This window comes from Magnolia sinica, chromosome 7, assembly GCF_029962835.1.
Source record: "Magnolia sinica isolate HGM2019 chromosome 7, MsV1, whole genome shotgun sequence".
NCBI lineage: Eukaryota > Viridiplantae > Streptophyta > Magnoliopsida > Magnoliales > Magnoliaceae > Magnolia > Magnolia sinica.
In genome coordinates this window covers 87,018,303-87,036,627 of record NC_080579.1, presented here as the reverse complement: position 1 = coordinate 87,036,627, position 18,325 = coordinate 87,018,303, and the positions used below count along the sequence as shown (strand labels likewise).

Sequence of the window (18,325 nt, the reverse complement as noted above, 5' to 3'; positions counted from 1 at the left end):
ATTTCGGATGGACCATGCCCAAAAAATCTCCTAAGATCATTTATATACAACCATGGGCCCTGCATGTACAAACTTGGTCAGAAATCCATCTCTAGCTAGACAAGCTTATTCAATGGCTTGGATAAGACAAGCCTGGGCCCCACATGTATAAACTTGGTGCACAAAAAGGAAGTTCCCTGTCCACAAACAGGGAACTCAGCCTCTGATAACTAATTTAATTGCAATTACATGTGAAATTAGATAATTTATTATTCAGAACATTAAAACCAGATTTGAGACGGCTTTTAAATGGTAGATTGGCATAAGTTTTTTGATCAGCTGCCCACCAAACATCAACCTTTCCTATAGCCATGTATTCCCCCAAGCCATGGATGAGATGGTTAGGATCATCTAATCAAAGTGATTCTTAGAACTGTTACAACCAATCCGTGATTGTAACGCCCTGAAATTCGGGGGCCGAGCATAACCCAACTCCTGAGTTTCAAAACATCACTTATGCAACATATGCAAAGATGGATGTATGTTGTCTGTATTAGTGCATAAAACATGGAGTAGATTAAGCCAAACTGCAAACATAATCTAGGGATCGGTAAAATATGCAAGCAGAAGACTGAAGAAATATATATGTATATATATAAGTCCTTGAGATATGTATGCTCTTCCAGGTCATAATTACAAGTGTTTGTTTCAAAATATAAGTATCAAAATGATATAAACCATTACAAAATAAACCCTGAATCCCCGTAGATCAAGACACGGCTCACATGAACCCGCCTAAGAACTGCATAGAGGAGAACGCCTCCTCATCATCCTCATACTCATGCTCTGCCTCGGGGGTCGCATCATCATCTGCATCTAAGACAGAGTCTAGTTGGTGTTGACATACCGTCCCAGAACGTGGGAGTGAGTGATCAACTCAATGGAACTATACAGTCAAAGTTAACATATTATCAATTCAATCAAGCAGTAATGATAAGGCAATACAATCAAACATGTCCTAGTTACTCTTATTAATGCAAGGATATATGTAGAAATGATGCATGCCCTCGCCTGCACTCCCTCAACGTCTTCATCTTACGGTACACATGACAACCTCCCGCAGTGCTCCACGACGCCAAGGCACATGCAATGCGGTGCATGAATATGATTACCAAGTTGTTATTAGTCCTTTTCATACAGCAGGATTGGGAAGCTAAGGTACCTTCCTTATATCGGTTCCCAAACAGTGATCCATTCTAGGGTCGTCAGTCCTAGACAATCTCATACGATATTATGGTTCTAGGTCACTGCAAAGGGCTCATCACCAATCAATGCATGCCTAATCATACCTTAGTTACTACAATAAGGCTCGTCGCCTCAATGCAGTATCAAGGTATGCTCGAGGTCACTACAAAGGGCTCGTCACTAATCAATGTAGGCCGACAGCATGAATATAGTATTCCATACCACCATAATCAGCTCACGAGTCTGGATTGCTCACTGGTCACTACGGGGAGGCTCGTTACCCTAGCGTAGGTCGACAACTCGACCACGGTGTCCCATACCACCATGCCCGGCTCATGAGTCTTAGCAGATCGAGGTACCATGGTTAACGGGATTGCACTGGTAAGTTTGGTACCCTAAATTCAAACAGTAGCGTCCATACATGGTGAACATCCACCAGGCCAATCGGGTTATTTGACGAGCTCGACTAGCACGAGCGCATGTTAAGTTGAACGACATGAAGTGCGCAAACACTCCGTGTGGCCAAACCACTGCCGACAACCCTAATACGACTCGCGTTCGTCAAACACGTCCTACGTGACGAATAAATCTCAACCACGATCTCGATGCCTGTTACTGATTGCCTGGACCATAACATGGCCCCATACACATTCAACCATAATAGCAAATATGTTATAAGATGCAAGATAACGAGAATCCATACACATGCATTTCATAAGTGAAGCGGTAAAATTAACAACTTGCATGGAGGAAATCATACACATAGTCAATATGGATGGTTAGACTAAGCAATTCATGGAGGAAATAGTAAACATAAGTAAGGTAATTGGAATTTCATACCTCAACTGCCTCAAAACTCACACCTTACTAAATACGAACTCATTCAAACATTTCCACAAACACTTAGACTACACTTGGCAACATACAACACATATGTCGGCCATAGTATATATTAGGGCAAATCCTTTTGACAAGGAGTTGTCGCATAAATAACAATCATATTCCTACAGCAATTAATCATGGCAATCACAACGCCAAATTTCAAATGCATACAAACATTTCAACAAACACATGAATCACACTACTTACAACATAGACTATTGATATACGTAAAACGAAACAGATATCGCATTTACCATGTGAAATGGCACCCACGTCAGTAATAAATCATTAACTGACATTGAAAGCTTTGAAAACCATAACCTACATGAATATAGTCCGCACCTTAAACTAGAAAGTGCGCAAATATCTGATTTAGACGATAAGTCTTCGTCAACGGCGACTAGATAACCTAAGGCATGAATTAAATTAGCTACATCAACACTTGGACTATTCTAAGCTCCAAAACAGTTTAGGGTTTGATTGACTTACCTAAAAATGAGATTAGAATCGCCGGAATAATGATTCAGATGCGATGGATTAGGTACGCAGAGTAACTGGGAAGAATCTCAAGATGATTCACCAACTTCTCTCTCTCTTTCTCTCTCTTTTCCTCTCTTTTCCTCTCTCTCTCATAGCTAAGGGTTGGAAAATTCGTATGAAATTTGTGAGTGAGGGTTTAAGGTCTTTATATAGGAGTAAAATTGATGGAAATAGCCCCAGGGCCAAAGTATACTTAGGTTATAACCAAATCGGGTCTATTTCGATCCAATGGAGCGTTTCTAGAGGTCCTTTTTCTGAGTGTGGTCGGACTTAAGCTCACTAATATTGGATCTTAAGCAAGTTAAGTTTTCAGTCCGATCGGGTTTCCAAATTGCTCATGGCGGACCAATTTCAATTCAACGGTCACCGAAACTCGATCAGGGCCACAAGCACTTTGACATGTGTGGGCCATCTTCCCTGATCCGAAGGTAAATTTGGGTTAGAATCCAACGATTAGAATGCTTAAAATCGGAGCGCAAGTGACACGACTCAAATTTCTTAAATTTATATTTAATTTCTAAATAATTTTACCTTTCTCACACTCTTTACTCCGGACTTAAGCAAATCGTCTCAGGACATCATCTGGACTTGATTTTTGACGTGATTGTCAAGCCCAACAAGGTAATCATAATTGTCTAAGATCATCGCTATCGGACTTTCGACGCGCGGTCCAGGTCCGATACAAAGTTTCCAAGTACTCCCGAGAGTAACTGGATTTAGCGTTGAATCCTATATTTCAGGGTAACGTAGCGCTAACAATTCTACAGGTTTTGGGTCTTACAGATCAAATTTAAAGTGATTGGTACTAATTTCACAGGTAATCGAGTTTAGCGCTAGTTAACTCACATTTAACTTCTAAAGGATTGAGGTGGTGCTCGAGCCTTTGCACGAAATTTTTCGGGATGTTACAGTGATGGTCCCCACCTAATATTGTTACAACCATAAACAATATTAACCGTCCATCTTTCATAGGCCATGATTAGATGGTTAGAATCATCCGATCCCTAAGATTTTCGCGATGTGACCAATACGTCATGGGATCTGCTAAATGGACGGTACAAATTGACTGATTTGACTGTCCACATATCCTAAAGCATCTAGTAGAACAGAGCATTATAATGCTCTGCAATCCTGGACTTCTCCCAAACAAAACCCAATTTAAATGGCACTTCTGTAATTTCATACGTGGACTTCCCATCGTCCAAACCATGCACTGACAGCAAACAGCCACTAAACGGATGATCAGAACCGTACTATGAGACCATCATTTGATGTAGGGCTGAGATTGAGCTGGCAACCTGCAGAGAACCTGCAGGCATATTCAGAACTACGGCATATAACAGCTCTCCCCAATTGCATCTCAGCCCCTTCTGCCCTAGAATAACATAAAACCCTAAAAGAGAGAAAAGAGTTACAAGAACCCTAAATGCTTGGAAAGAATATAAATAAGAAGAATTCGATTTACCTCGTCACGACTGATGTGTATGTCACCGTCACTGGGCCCACATGCAGAATGGTTCAATGATCAGAACCGTTCGTATCGAGAGAGGGGGGAGGGTTGAGATCGGGAGAGAGAGATCAATGGAGAGGGAGATCAAGAGAGAGGGAGATCGAAGGAGAGGGTTGAGATCGGGAGATCGAAAGAGGGGGAGATTAAGAGAGGAAGAGAGAGACGGAGCCGGCGACGGATGCGAAATGAGGGATTTTAGGATTTTGTCATAAGAAAAAGGTTAAAACTATTCGGTAGTCTGTGGCAAATGGATCCAATTTGCCTCTTGGGCCTTGTGGGGTCCACTCAAATGTTAATAATCAAATCCATTCCGTCCATCTGTTTCAAAATAAAATAATAAAACACACTAATAACAAATAAGAAGATCCAACACTTAATTGGGACACACCAACAAAACAATGGAAATAACAATGTATAGCAGCAACAATTCTAGTACGGTTCAATACCGTTTCAAATTCAGGAACGGCTTAAAGTCGTTTCTGAACCAAAATACCAACCGTACCGGTATAACAATTTTGGTGTAGTGGGAGATTAGAATGAGGTTGCTTATCCACTTATGAATTTTGTACATTGTCAACCCCTGACGAAAAATTATAGTTCAAGAGGTCTCACATGGATTGAACATTTCCAACTAGGAAGGAAGGTGGTAATTAATTGGGTTCATATTATGTGTTGTACCTTATTTTTGACTATTCTTGAGAAATTCAATTGGAAAAAGACACGTGTCATTGTAAGGAAATGCATTGCATGCAAAAGATATTTGGAGAATTCTATATAGAAGTACAGTTGGCATCAGGGGCATAACCAAGAAGTCTAAGAGGTGGAAATTGGTCGAGAAGGGGAAAGATGTAGAGAGTGGTCAAGAGAAATGTGGTCGACGGAAGAAACAAAATGCGGCAGAGAATCCAGGAAGCACGGTCCTGTGACCCAAAAGGTGAGACATGGTCATGTAACGCCCCGGATTTCAAGGGCCAAGTAGGTACTCAGCTCCCGAATTCCCGGGTTCCACCTATGCCCTATTGGGCTTCGGAGTTTGGCATATTTTATTCATTTCATAAGCAGTGGGGGGAGACTAGCAAGTCATGCAACATAAATCAGGACCAACAGAATGAAATCAAGTGCAACTAAATAAAAATCCATGTCCAAATGTAAAGACAATGTAAATAACAGGAGGAACTAGTCCCGTAAAATATATCATCTCCAAAATAACTAGACCCTTGTCCTATGTCCCACGGCCATCCCTATAGCGGACTACAAGGATCTGCCAAAGATCTGAAAGTACAACAGCTCCTCATCATCCATGCTCACTCCATCAAGTACGTCGAGTTCCATGTTCCCTGCATCTAAGACAAGTTCTGGTTGGTGTTTTAAAACACTGTCCCATAATGGGAGTGAGTAGCTAACTCAGTGGTTTCATTAATAATAAGTTGCGCATATTATCATATACAAGGGCAAATTTAGTAAAAAGCAATCATTCACAGAATCCTAATCACTCTTATTAATGCAAATGCATGTTTTTATAATATGATGCATGCCCTTACTTCCAATGATCGCAATGCCCAACGTCTAACAATCGCAATGCCCAACACTCCCTCAATGCAACCTCGACTGCCGAATCACCAATTCTAGCTAATGCAATGTGATGTGAGATGTTAGCCGAGTTAATTAATTACATCCATTCATCCAGCAGTTTGGAGAAACTGGGACACCACGACAGATCAATGCCCTATCCCGATCGCCGGCCGTATCAGTATTGCTCTCGCGATCCTTAGCCTGTTTTAGGTTCGTCACTCCTACTATTAAAATCATACGACGGTAAATTTGAGAAATATTCATTGCTCACAGTCACTACGAGGAGGCTAGTCACCCCGGCGTAGGCTGACAGCTCGAGTATAGTATCCCCTACCACCATGCCCGGTCCCGAGACTTGTAGGCCGCAACCAGCGGTTTGTCAGTGGGCGCAAATAGACGCAGGGTGTCTCGGGTTCAAGCAGAAGTGTACATATATGGTTAACGAACATGAATTGCTAACTGGTGGGACAATTTGTCCCCACTAGACAAACTACGAATTGTACAGCTTTGAGAGCAACGTCTCGCGTAGTCCGACTACATCTGACAATATGCAATTTGACTAATTGGGCCAAATTTGCCCATGGGCAGGCCTACCAAAAGAGCTGCCCAAGTGGGTTCTGAATTTGTTAGCCGATCCGGAAAGGGAACAGTGTATAGATGCAACATAATAAAGAAAACATCGATCTACTCGAAGTTGTGAGAGATTTAGACTTGCATAATGATGAATTACATCCAATATCAGCACAAGAGTTATGGATTTATAATATTCAAGGTATTTCTAGATAAATATGCACATGAGTCAGAAGTTACAAAATAAAAAAATCATAGGAGAAAACGAGTACAATAACTGATTTTGGAAAGAATTAAACATGCATGGAGTAATTAACAATTAATTTACACAACTCGCACATGTAGGGGACATGCAATAGGATTTTTCTTATATAATTTATAAATTTTGGGGTATCATGCTTAGAATTCCACATTTGACAAAAAAAAAAAAAAATTTAGACGGTACAAGCATTGGGGTAGTTAGGAACCAATATTTCTTCCCTATCTAGAAATTATCTATGTCCAAACTCAAATCCAACAATTTCACTCCATGCAAGTAGCATGCAAAGCAGATTGTCAAACACAATCACTAGAATTCGTCCTAGGTTTGATAAACGGCCACCTAGAGATGATGGTCCGTACCTAAGGTCGGTTGAAGGCTTATGGAGTTGCTCTAACGGTGTCGGGTCCAACAAATGATGTGCCGGGGCCTTGTGCCAATTGAATTTGCATGTTAGGACACATGCAAGTGGCCTAGCATACTAAAATCTGAGGAGAGTTTGGGTAATTACCTTCCTACCAGCGACAATCCACTTCTATGGCGGTGGAGCCGCGATTTCCAGCGAGTGATTGTGGAAGGAGAGGGAGATCTCTCAAAATCCAGCTACTCTCTCTCTCTCTCTCTCTCTCTCTCTCTCTCTCTCTCTCTCTCTCTCTCTCTCTTGCTGGAAGTTTTGTATAAGAGTGAGGGAGAGAGGGTTTAAGGTTTATATAACCTGCATTTTTTATCCAATGGCCCTAGGGTGGCAACTCTTATTATATATGACCTTGTGGGGCTCATTTACGATCTTTGGGGCTGTCTCAATGGCTCCCTGGCCCATCCATGCCATGGGACAAGTGTCCCATGATCTAATGAGGGGTTGTCCAAAATTTGGTGGCAAGCGGATGCGAAAATTGATCGTAGGGGTCTAATTTGTGATTAATGGTCACTGTCTTTCGATCAAGGGTCTGATTCAGTGGACGTGGACAGGGAAATATCTTAAATCTACAGTGCAAGTTTGGATGAAATCTAATGGTTGGAATGTCGTAATTTGTTGTCCTAAGTTATCGGGCTAGTTGTTTTAAATTTCATATTTTTAGGCTATTAACTTGAAGAGTCGCGTTTCACAAGTGTCGGCTTAATGGTGCAAACCATCCATTTCAAGGCATCATTTGAATCCATTGTCCGTGATTGACCACAAGCTTAGTGAGATGGACATTACTCTATAATTTCGGAACTAGTGTCCCACTAACGAGCGGTCTAGAGCTTGTTCGGGTAATCGGGGCATTTCTGAAATAAATTGGGTAGGGAGATTTCTTGAGCGTAATTGTTATGGACTGGATTAACTAAGTTTACAGTGTGGCCTATTCAAAATTAACAAAAATGGTGATTCGGTCATGAGCACTCTAAACCGTCAGTTTTAGGCTAAAAGAGTAACTGGGTTGATTTGGTTTATTAATTAAGGTCTGACCCATAGCTGGCTTGGGTTTAGGTAGATCTTTAATTTAGTTACGGTTGTTTTGATTAGTTAGTAGTAGGTTGGTTAGATTTGAACCCTATGTGAACAAATCATGGGACTAAACTCGATGTTTAAGTGATCGGTTGGATTCATTTGTTTTCTAAGGCTAATCAATCTTATTTGTACAATTCTTTATCAGTACCAGCCGCGTATAAGCTCACTTCGAGCATCAAGGGTCAGTAAGTGACAATGTGGCTAGTTATATTTAAAAACAAAATAATACTAATAATAACAATAATAATTTTTGGCAATCCAAAATAGCGAAAATTCGAAGTGTTACAGGTCGAGAAACCCAGAAGCAGAAAGCAGTTGAGCAAAAGATGAACCGTCAAATTGGCACGTATCAAAGGAAGGATCTAAAAAGTTGATGTGCCAACTCCTCAACTACAATAGCTGTTAGATTGAAGAGGAAAAATATATAAGAAATAGTTGCAGCAGATATCTATAATATTGAGAGGATTAATAGGATAGAAGACAAAAAATAACCAAATCCAACAAACAAATCAAATTTATCAATTTATCTTAGATCAATCTATCTTAAAAGTAGTGATAATCCAATAGAAATATTTAGTTGTAATCTAAGTTTATGCTCATACATTGAATTTAATCTTTATGCAATATCAAGCAGTTCTTTCAAGAGACACATTCTTACATTCACTCCTAGTGGCCGATTGTGAGTTATTCCTTTTATCTCATTGCATTAATATACTAAAAAGTTATTTCTCATGAAAGGTAAGTGCATCCCATGTATAAGTGAAGATCTCAGTACACATTTTTATGCACACATACATATGAGTGAAGATCTCAAGTCCAACTGATTGGACCACAAATTATGGTCCACCCTTCAAACAACTTCCTACCTAATCAGCACAGGCAACATCCAACTCATCCGATAACTTTGCCACACCACAAGGATAACCTTATGCAAAAATTATCAATACCTGCTCATCCAGTGGGGCCATACTTGTATTTTTCTATTTAGCAGTGTCTTGACACTGTTTTCTATGTTGTGGCTCACTCAATGAGTGGATAGGGCTGACTTTCACATAAGGTGATCCTCATGGTGTAGCCAAGCTATTCAATGGGTTGGATTTGGCAGCACATAATAGTTTGAAAGTTGTTCATTTCGTGGTCTGTAAGCTGTGGTCCAACCATTAATGGTCCAGGTACCCAGTGACAATCCTAGTTGAGGATCAGTATAAACAGTGAGTTTTCCTTTCATCTCCATGCAAAGAAAAGCATTGTGGAAACTAAAGGTGGTGATGCTGAAGACCCTTGGGTCAATTAGCCCAACCTGCTTTTGATATTGGTTCAGGCCAAGCTAAATGGGCAAGGGTTAGGCTCGGGCCAGAAATGTGACCCACATAAGTAAATAGGTCAAGCTTGGGTTGAACCATATCCAACCCCAACTGCCCTTATAGGTTATCAAAAGATTGGGCCAGATGAGCTGACCAGAACCAAGCCAAAACCCGAAATAAAGAAGAAAAGTATGAATGAATTTTTATTTTTATTTTTTTTATGTAAATACATATGGCCTGTTTGGGCTAGGTTGTTCATATAGCCTAGCCTCATGTTTCATTTTTAAACCTGAGTTGGGTTGTGGTGAATTGGGTCTGATCAGTTGATGAGTTGAGTAAAGTTGGGTCAGGCATGATGAAATTTTAAGTGAGTCAGGTCAGGTCAAGTCAAAAAGTAATAGGTCATTGATCAGGTTTCGAAAAGAATTCATGGCCCGTGAATGTGTCGGGATTGGGCTGACCCCAATTTAGCCCGAACCAGACCCATTGCTACCCCTGGTGTTTGTGCATTGGAAGTAATACCATTTCTCGAAAAAATAAAAAATAAAAATCATTTATTGCATGTTTACCATTGTAAGGTAATACTATTTCTACAAAAAAAAAAAATGTATTTTGAAGATTATATCCATTCAAGAGTGGACCATTTTTTTTCAAGTATATGCTCCATCACCCAATCACATTTACATCAGGCCAGTGGCAAGTGGCAATCTCGGTTCTTTCCTGGGGAATTTTCAAAATATTGGTTTTTTCTCATGATATTATCAGGAAAATAAAATATTTATTATTTACAAAATGTGTCATCAATTATAAAGGTAGTATTCTAATGAACAATTTAATTTTTTAAATAAATTCTGCATTAATTCTGCAATAAATGGCAAAAAAAATGATATATAATAAATTGAGAAATTGATTTCAAAATCATGAGTCAAGTCCCGTAAAGACTTATATGATGTCAGAACTGTCTAACCAATCTACTTTTGGTGCTGTGTGCCATCTACTGTGGGTCCCACTATTTGGATGGTTCAGATTTAGATTCATGTATGTCACGTGTATTATAGCCAAGTGCATGCACATGGCTCTCATACTCTGCCACCATGTTAATAACTTCTTATATCCCTAGTTTGGGCTGTCAATGGGCCAGCCTGTGGGCCCACCCCATTCAAAATTTTGATTTTGCCCGCCCCCAGCCCATTGACATTCATGTAGCTCTTAACTGATACATTTTACTCTCCTAATATTCAAAAACCATATACAGGGCATCATCGAGTGATATCCAAACCGGTCATCAGGAGGGCCCTACCATGGATCCTACACATCTCAAAATTCACATTAATCTGACGGTGACCTACAAGTTAATCTAAGGCCTTTTTGGACGTGGACAGCTCTGATTGAATCACATTTTATCACCCCAACCCATTTCGTCTTTCTACTTCAGCTGTCGACACTTTTGGTGTACCAAACATTCGACCTTTTCACAATAAAATCCATTCGGATAAACAAAATCTGTAGGGGATGCACCCATCCAGACAAGTCCTAATAGGGAGAGCAATGTTCTCATTCAAGGGGTAGAAGTTGATTGATGTGTTCAAATTGTGACACCAAAATTACTATAGGTTTATTCACTTTTATGAACTCAGATAATTTATGTTTCACATACAAACAAGGTTTAAGTATTAGAGGAACCTTGGAAGGTTATTTTTGACAGATTCGTCTTGAAATGATAGCTTTTGAGGTAAGTTCTGTCATGGTTAAGAGAGAATTGCAAATTTTGGTTTTTTTTTTTTAGAGCCTTAAAAGTAAGAAGACTAGGGTTTTTTAGTGTAAGTTTTTTTTATTCTTATAATATTTTCTCTAAATAGTAGATTGATCGTCCCTTTGTGCCTTGATTTTCACTGCAAGCATTTTCTTTGTAAAAAGTATGTTCCGTATGTGGTTGCTTGAATTTTTCATTCTTTTCTTTGTTTCAATCCAGATTAAAGTACTTCCTTCGGGTCAATTCTTCAACAAATGATAAGAACGGCGGAAATCACATCCCAAGAGCACATGATCTGCTCTGGACAAAGGCATATTTTACTGTGCATCCATTATAGAAATGTGACCCCCATACATTTTCTTTGAAAGGAGCTCCCACCGCCAGCCAAGTGGCAAATTGCCTGGTGACCCAACTCTGTGGGGCCCACCTTAATGTGTGTGTTTTCTCCCCTATCACCCATTCATTTTGCCAGCTTATTTTGAGACATGAGCCCAAAAATAAGCAGCAGGTCTAAAGCTCAAGTAAGTCACACGATAGAAAACCATGGGGATAACGACCCCCACGATTGAAATCTTCGTGGGAATGATGTTTTATTTTCCATCTAACTTGTTCATAAAGTCACACAAAAATAGACCAAGGAAAACACTAATATCAACTTGATCTGAAACTTTTATAGCCCCAAAAAGTTTTCAAGTAGTCTTTCAATCCCTGTTGTTTCCTATAGTACAGTCCACTTGATCTTTAGATCTACCTCATTTTTGGGCTCACGCCGTATGGAAAATTTGATGAACATGTGAATAAAATACAAACATCATGGTGGGCCCTAGAGAGTCTGATCACCATGCAATCAACGTCCGACAGGCAGTGTGAACAAAGCTTGGAATTTACGGTTGTATGGCTGACCAGCTATTAATTACCATCAATTAGGTTTATTAGAATTTAAGATGCACGACACATCATTATAGCAATCCCATTGACTTTTGGAGGGAAATTTAATGGTTTTAAATACATTTAACTATCCACCCATTTCTCATTTCAGTAGCCATAAATCACATCTTAATTGCTAACTATACCTGCACAAACATGTGACTGCAGATGTACCAAAAAGCCCTTCATTCAGTCATTTTCCTCTCGTCTCTTTGTGTATTTGTCAGATGCAAGAGATTCCACTGTCATACTCCTAATGGGCTTCTGTTCACTGTCCCATAAATGCCGTATTTTCACCCAAAAAAATCCAAAAGATATTATCACTTATACAAGATTTCCAAAATTCCAAAATTTTATAATTTTCTGTTAATTTATATTAGGGGTTATGCCACCTGGTTTATGCATGAATACATCAAAAAATAAACAATCCTTGGATGTTAATACCTATATTTTGAGGGGTCTCTTTATTCCACTGCGTTCTGCCATATCTTACTTTTAAAATTGACAAAAATATTTCTAAAAAGGAATGTTATTTATATTAATGGAAAGATCTCTATCCATATAGTTGTCTACCATATTGGAATGGTTCAGATTTGTTGTCCACCTGCTCTTGAATTATTTAGATCACTATCCACTATATTGGAGTGGTCCAAATTGTTGTCCAAGTACTTTTGAATAGTCTTGACAACCATTCATCTACTTTTAAAAGGTGCAACTCACTAATCTAGTGTTGAGTATTCTAGATCGCTTTTCAACATTTTTGGAATGATTCAGATTATTGGTCTACCTTACTAATGGTTCATATCATTGTTCATTGTTACCACTTTTTAAGAGTATTTTTGTAATTCTCATAAATAAGCTAACTACAGTTATTATCGATGGAATCTGGTCAAACAAATATGATCGATTATCGCAGTGCACCCACCGATGAACCTACAAAGAAATTGGAAGATGTAGAAAACCGAGAGAGCCAATGACAGCCGTGGATCCTCTGATGCCTAAATTAGATTGGTATACTCGGATCAAAGGCTTGAGCTTGGGTTTATTTTCTTATGTCTTGTCATTTAAGGTGGCTATATTTATAGGTTTCTTGGGCGGTTCTAAAACCGTTATGTTTTAATAGGTTACGCTGGAGAATCCCTATTGGAATGGGAAAATACTTCCGAAAATGTCGCCGCCCCTGCCTCAACCAGTGTAATTTTCTACCAAAATCATGTCAGGCCCTCCTTTTCTAGGTCTGGGGGGCATAATCCCCTATAGGTTACTCGTAACACATCGGCGGTGGTTGGTCAGGTCAACTCGGAGCACGGGGGTCTTGGATCCCAAGCTCCTTACCTTGACGGTCCTTTGCCTATGTTGTAAACGTTCCTGGTAAGACGACCCTTCCCCTACCAAGCTATGTCCTCAAACGACTCAAGTCAGGGGCTTATCTCTTTGTCAAGATGTTGCTTATTCTGTCTTTGAGCCTTATGCTCTAACAGCTCAAGATAAAAGTTTATCCTATTCCTCTAGTCTCTCCAACTTCGAGACACTTCTCTCATGGTTGATCGTACTTCTCGTATGGTCAACCTGTTCGGTTTTACCTATAACAATAGTTTCTTGAATTTGACTGAGAATACGTAGTGAAATGAAGAGACTCTTCAAAATGTACGTGTCAGCATTTAAATAAATTTGTTTTAAGTGGTTCTGTCTAATTAAGCTAAGAATCAAATGGAATTCATAAAATCTCATTTACATTATGTAAAATTTCTAAATAATTTTGTATATACCTTATAAAAGAAATGCTTCAATTCTCTCTCATCACTTCTTAAGTTATATGCTCCAACTTACATTAGGACACTTAGTCCACTCCACCAATATAGACTATTCATTGGGTCTAATGCTTATTTCATGGGCTACCATGCAAATATCACATCCATCTAACAAATATTTGATAGTATGCGGAAGTGTGAACCCTCAAGATATGACGGTCTATACGATATGGAACCTTCAAAGAGTTCTATTTGAACATTTTGCTTCATTCAACTAGGGTATCTATCTTCGACGACAATCTCGTCCCAAGATTTTATCTCAATCCAACATTCATGGTCCTCATAAACTAAAACATATCCCTTTGAATGCATGAGATACCTTATGAACATGCGTTCAATGGTTTTACTATCAAGTTTACCTCTCAGTGGAGTAAGCAGCAAAGCATATCCCAAAGATCCCCAAAGGCATAGGTTGGTTAGAGAAGGAATCCTCCCAGACCACATCTCATATGGAGTCTTAGGAATGAATTTGGATGGGACTCTATTAAGGACGTAAACGTGTTCACTCCTCAAGTGTAGGGTTGTGATGTAGTAATAAACTCGATGAGACTGAGGTCGAATCCCAAGGGACTGATACCTGTACGTAATCTGAAAATAACTAGAACTAGAACTAGAAAAAGATGAAATCTAAATCATGTGGATTTGAGGAATAATGATGAAATAGTAGACTAAAATATGTAGATTCAAAGGTAGGAAACTATGGATTCAGAGGATCCACTTGTAGAGATCAGGGAGATCTTTATACCTGCTTCAAAAATCATGAAACTTAAACTGAACTTCCTCTGATATAATTTTAAAGGGATGAAAGGTATATGAATTAGAATGGATTCCATCACCAAACCATGCCCAGGAGACAAAGTCAACAACAAAATTAAACTAATTACCAACCAATCAGATGATTATGAAGTTTAGGAAGGGTACCGCCATCCAACCATGCCCAGGAGGCGATGGCGAACAACAGGGCTTCCTGACGCCATAATAAAAATAAGGAAAAAGAAATACTTAAAGCTATTGCAAACCCAGTGTAATTTCAGTCACAACAGGCCATTAAAAACTACAAATATTCCCATAATAAAATTAAATCAAAAATCCCTTCAATCTAAACAAAAGGTACATGCATCAAGTCCTCTCATCACGCTACAAGCTTCACCTCTTAGCCCTAGCTAAGAGGTTTAGCCAATCAGAGACATGATTAGGCTAGATTCCAAATAAAAGGAAAAAGAAAAGGAAAAGACAAAAAAAAAAACCAGATATCTCTCTCTGCCTCTGCTCACGTCCAGCCCTACGTCCACCTCCTCCTCCTCACTTCTTTCTCTCTCCTTCTTATAGGTATTGCAATCGGTTGGAGTTGGAAAACTTCATGCGGAAGTCTTCCTTACGCAGCAACAGGCGGTGAAGGAAATCCCGTGCGCAGTGGAGTCGGCTAGAGCTTACGCAGTCAGTAAGTTACGCAGCAGCCAGCGGAAAATGCAAACTCATTGCGTTTTTCAGGATGGTGGTCATCCCATCTTCCATTCTGACTTCATGGCTGGGGTCAGGACCACCTGATCGAGCGTGTGGACGGTCCGGATCATGGATCCGACCGTGCCCTTGATCACAGAACGGCCCACAGCGTCTGGTTTTCACGAACGCAGGGCTTACGAAAAACAGAGCACGCTGACGTGTTCGGTGGGCCCCACAGAGATGTTTTTGGAAGAATCCACCCCGTTCATTGTATTCAACTCGAAAAATTAGATGAAAACGGATAGTATTTGACTGGATTTGGTGTGGCATACTGAGTTTTTTAGACTGCCGTCTAAATTGCGTTTGAACAATGAAAAATCGATTTACGCAATATTTTGAAATTATACCACCTAGGAATGGGATTTTTCCGCCCCACGGGACGAATGGACGGTCCAGATCGTTAATACGGGTGATGGGTGGGGCCCACTACACAAAAAATGGACGGACAGTTCCGTCCGCTGTCTCCGTGTGCGAGATGGATCGGGTCAGCGGCGCTGACCGATTGTCTCGATTCAGTGCACATCGAGTGCACTTGTGCACTGTGCACTGGCGATGTCAATGGGGTCCACTCGTGATGTATCTGTATAATCCTCTCCATCCATCTTCTTTCCCTTTTAATTTAAGACATTGAGTCCAAAACTGAAGTGCATCCAGAGATCAGGTGGGCCCCATATCACTATTTTGGTGACTGATCTGTCAGTTGTGCCACTTTCAGAGGCATCCAATGGTTGAAATTTTACGTGTACAGTTAATTTATGGTCCTCAAGCCATGTATGAATTTTTGAGCCAAACAGATGATGGAAACCCAGTGATCTTGCATTTTGGTTGACTTTTAGGCCGCTTGAGCTTCAGTTTCTCAATTTTCGCGGACCCCTGGTGTGAAATTCCATTGATCTTGGTCCCCTGGAGTCCGTCCCTTGCCCTTGGTATCATCAGCGCGTTAAATCTATGCTTTATCATCCTTTTTTTTTCAGTCTAAGCTCGTAAGTACACTCTGCATCACAAACACGATTAAATCAGCCATTAAACAGTATTATGCCTGTAAATCCAGGTAATAACTGGGGTCTAATATGCAATATTTGACGCTCAACACAACCCCCAACCAGCATTTTGCTAGTCCCGAGCAAAATATGCGAAAAATTACTTTCAGAACTAAAAGACAATTCCTGTAAACCCGAGTGACTTGTGAACACATAGTCGAGATGTGAAAATTCTAAGATTCATGAATGTTGGGTATAATTCTCTCCTAGACTCAAGCACATGGTAACTTCATAATTAAGTTCAAAATATTAACCTATCAATTAGAACAATTCTAAACATTGAATTCCATGGATGTATAGTCTAATCTCGACTTATCAACATTAAGATTCACCTATCTATTTAAGGATATCATTGTTAACCAATAAGAGAATTCACGATAACCCAAACTTGTCTCACACATTATCTTTTTCTTTTCTTTTTTTTAATTTTTAATTTTTTTCATTAAAAGTAATGCCAAGAAGGGGAAACGAATCCTCACCTATAGGGAGCAAACCTAAGGTAAAGACTTCACACCCACTCTTTATCAAATATCATCTATGGGGAATCGAATCCTCACCTATAGGGAGCAAACCTATGGTAAAGACTGTTCACCCGATCCATTCAATTTCCCAAGTTGGTTCATTTCATGTTTAGTAATTACCAAGTTAATCCTTTAATATCGAATTGAATCCTTAATGTGTAAGCGAGATGCTTTTTGTGAAATCATGACTCAATCAATGTTTACAACTTTTAATTCCGGATTAACAATTCAAACTTAATTGTGAAATCTAAAAGATACTGAATCCAAGAGTCATAAATTACCAACATCACTTATCTTGAAATTCACAAAAAAAATTAAAAATTTTCACAATTTTTGCTCAAGACCAAGAAAATACTGATTAGGTAACCTAATTTTCCACCCCCAACCTAAAATCTACATTGTCCTCAATGTAAAATAAATAAGCATGCCATGCATATGGAACAATGAAAGTAAAAGAAGAGTGATGGAAAGATAGTACCTGAACGAGAGAATCAAGATACTTCCTAGAGATATCAATATAAAAGCGATTCAGCACACGAGAGAAATCAATAAAAGAAGATCCTACCTATACCACTTTCGCAGGTGCTCTCGATTGCATTTAGCGTATGCAACAAGCCTTTAAACCCCTAGGTTGCCCCTAGTGGACGAGTTGTAGTCTCGTGAGGGTTTGCAGTAATGTTACCCACAAACATTGAACTAACTAACTAGGAAAATGGAATGGAATGAAAAGATGGGTTGCCTCCCAGGAGTGTTAAGTTTACCGTCTTCAGCCAGACAAATAAAGTAAACTACCCTAGTCCTATGAAAGCGATAAACCTACCTATACCTCCATCAGACTAGGAGATTGTAACATCCCGTGTTTTCAGAACCCAAGTACGAGACTTGTTCTAGAAACCCGAGAGTTAATAAATCAGAGATCTAGCGGAAGATTAAAATCAGAGTATGATAGCGTAAGCAAGAATGGATTAATATCCATTTTCAGGCTCCACCATCGTACCATCAGGGTCAGTACTATCGTTTTCTCCACCTATACCTGCATACTTTGTACGGTTGGATATTCGATGAATAAGTGGCCAGCTCAATGTGAATTCCCCTCAAGATTACACACCGCCGCCTTAGCTAAGCATGGTTAAAAACAACAAACATTCAAAATAGTACATGATGCAGTCTTTTTATATACATGGATGCATGAATGCACATCGACCTGGGGATGTTTATCCAGTCGGACTTGGGCTCGTCACCCATGCAATCATCGACTTGGGGATGTATCCAGTCAGACAAATAGGTCGATAGTCGGTGATCTGGGAGCTAGCAAAGTAATCCCTTAATGCTCCTAAGGGAACATGCTACAACATCCAGAATTAGCCACCCATCATCGCCAATATGCTATAGATGCATGATCAGCCAACCCGTTATT

The 18,325-nt window shown here is 39.6% G+C and overlaps 1 long non-coding RNA gene across 1 annotated transcript; it reads right to left on the bottom strand.

The window, feature by feature from the left end:
• Positions 1-275: 275 nt before the first annotated feature.
• On the bottom strand, positions 276-4,248 carry LOC131251617 (uncharacterized). The gene is made up of 3 exons (XR_009174000.1): positions 4,112-4,248; positions 3,571-4,039; positions 276-442 (listed from the first exon to the last, which is right to left on the bottom strand). It is a non-coding gene; the product is annotated as an uncharacterized LOC131251617 (long non-coding RNA).
• Between the last annotated feature and the right edge of the window lie 14,077 nt (positions 4,249-18,325).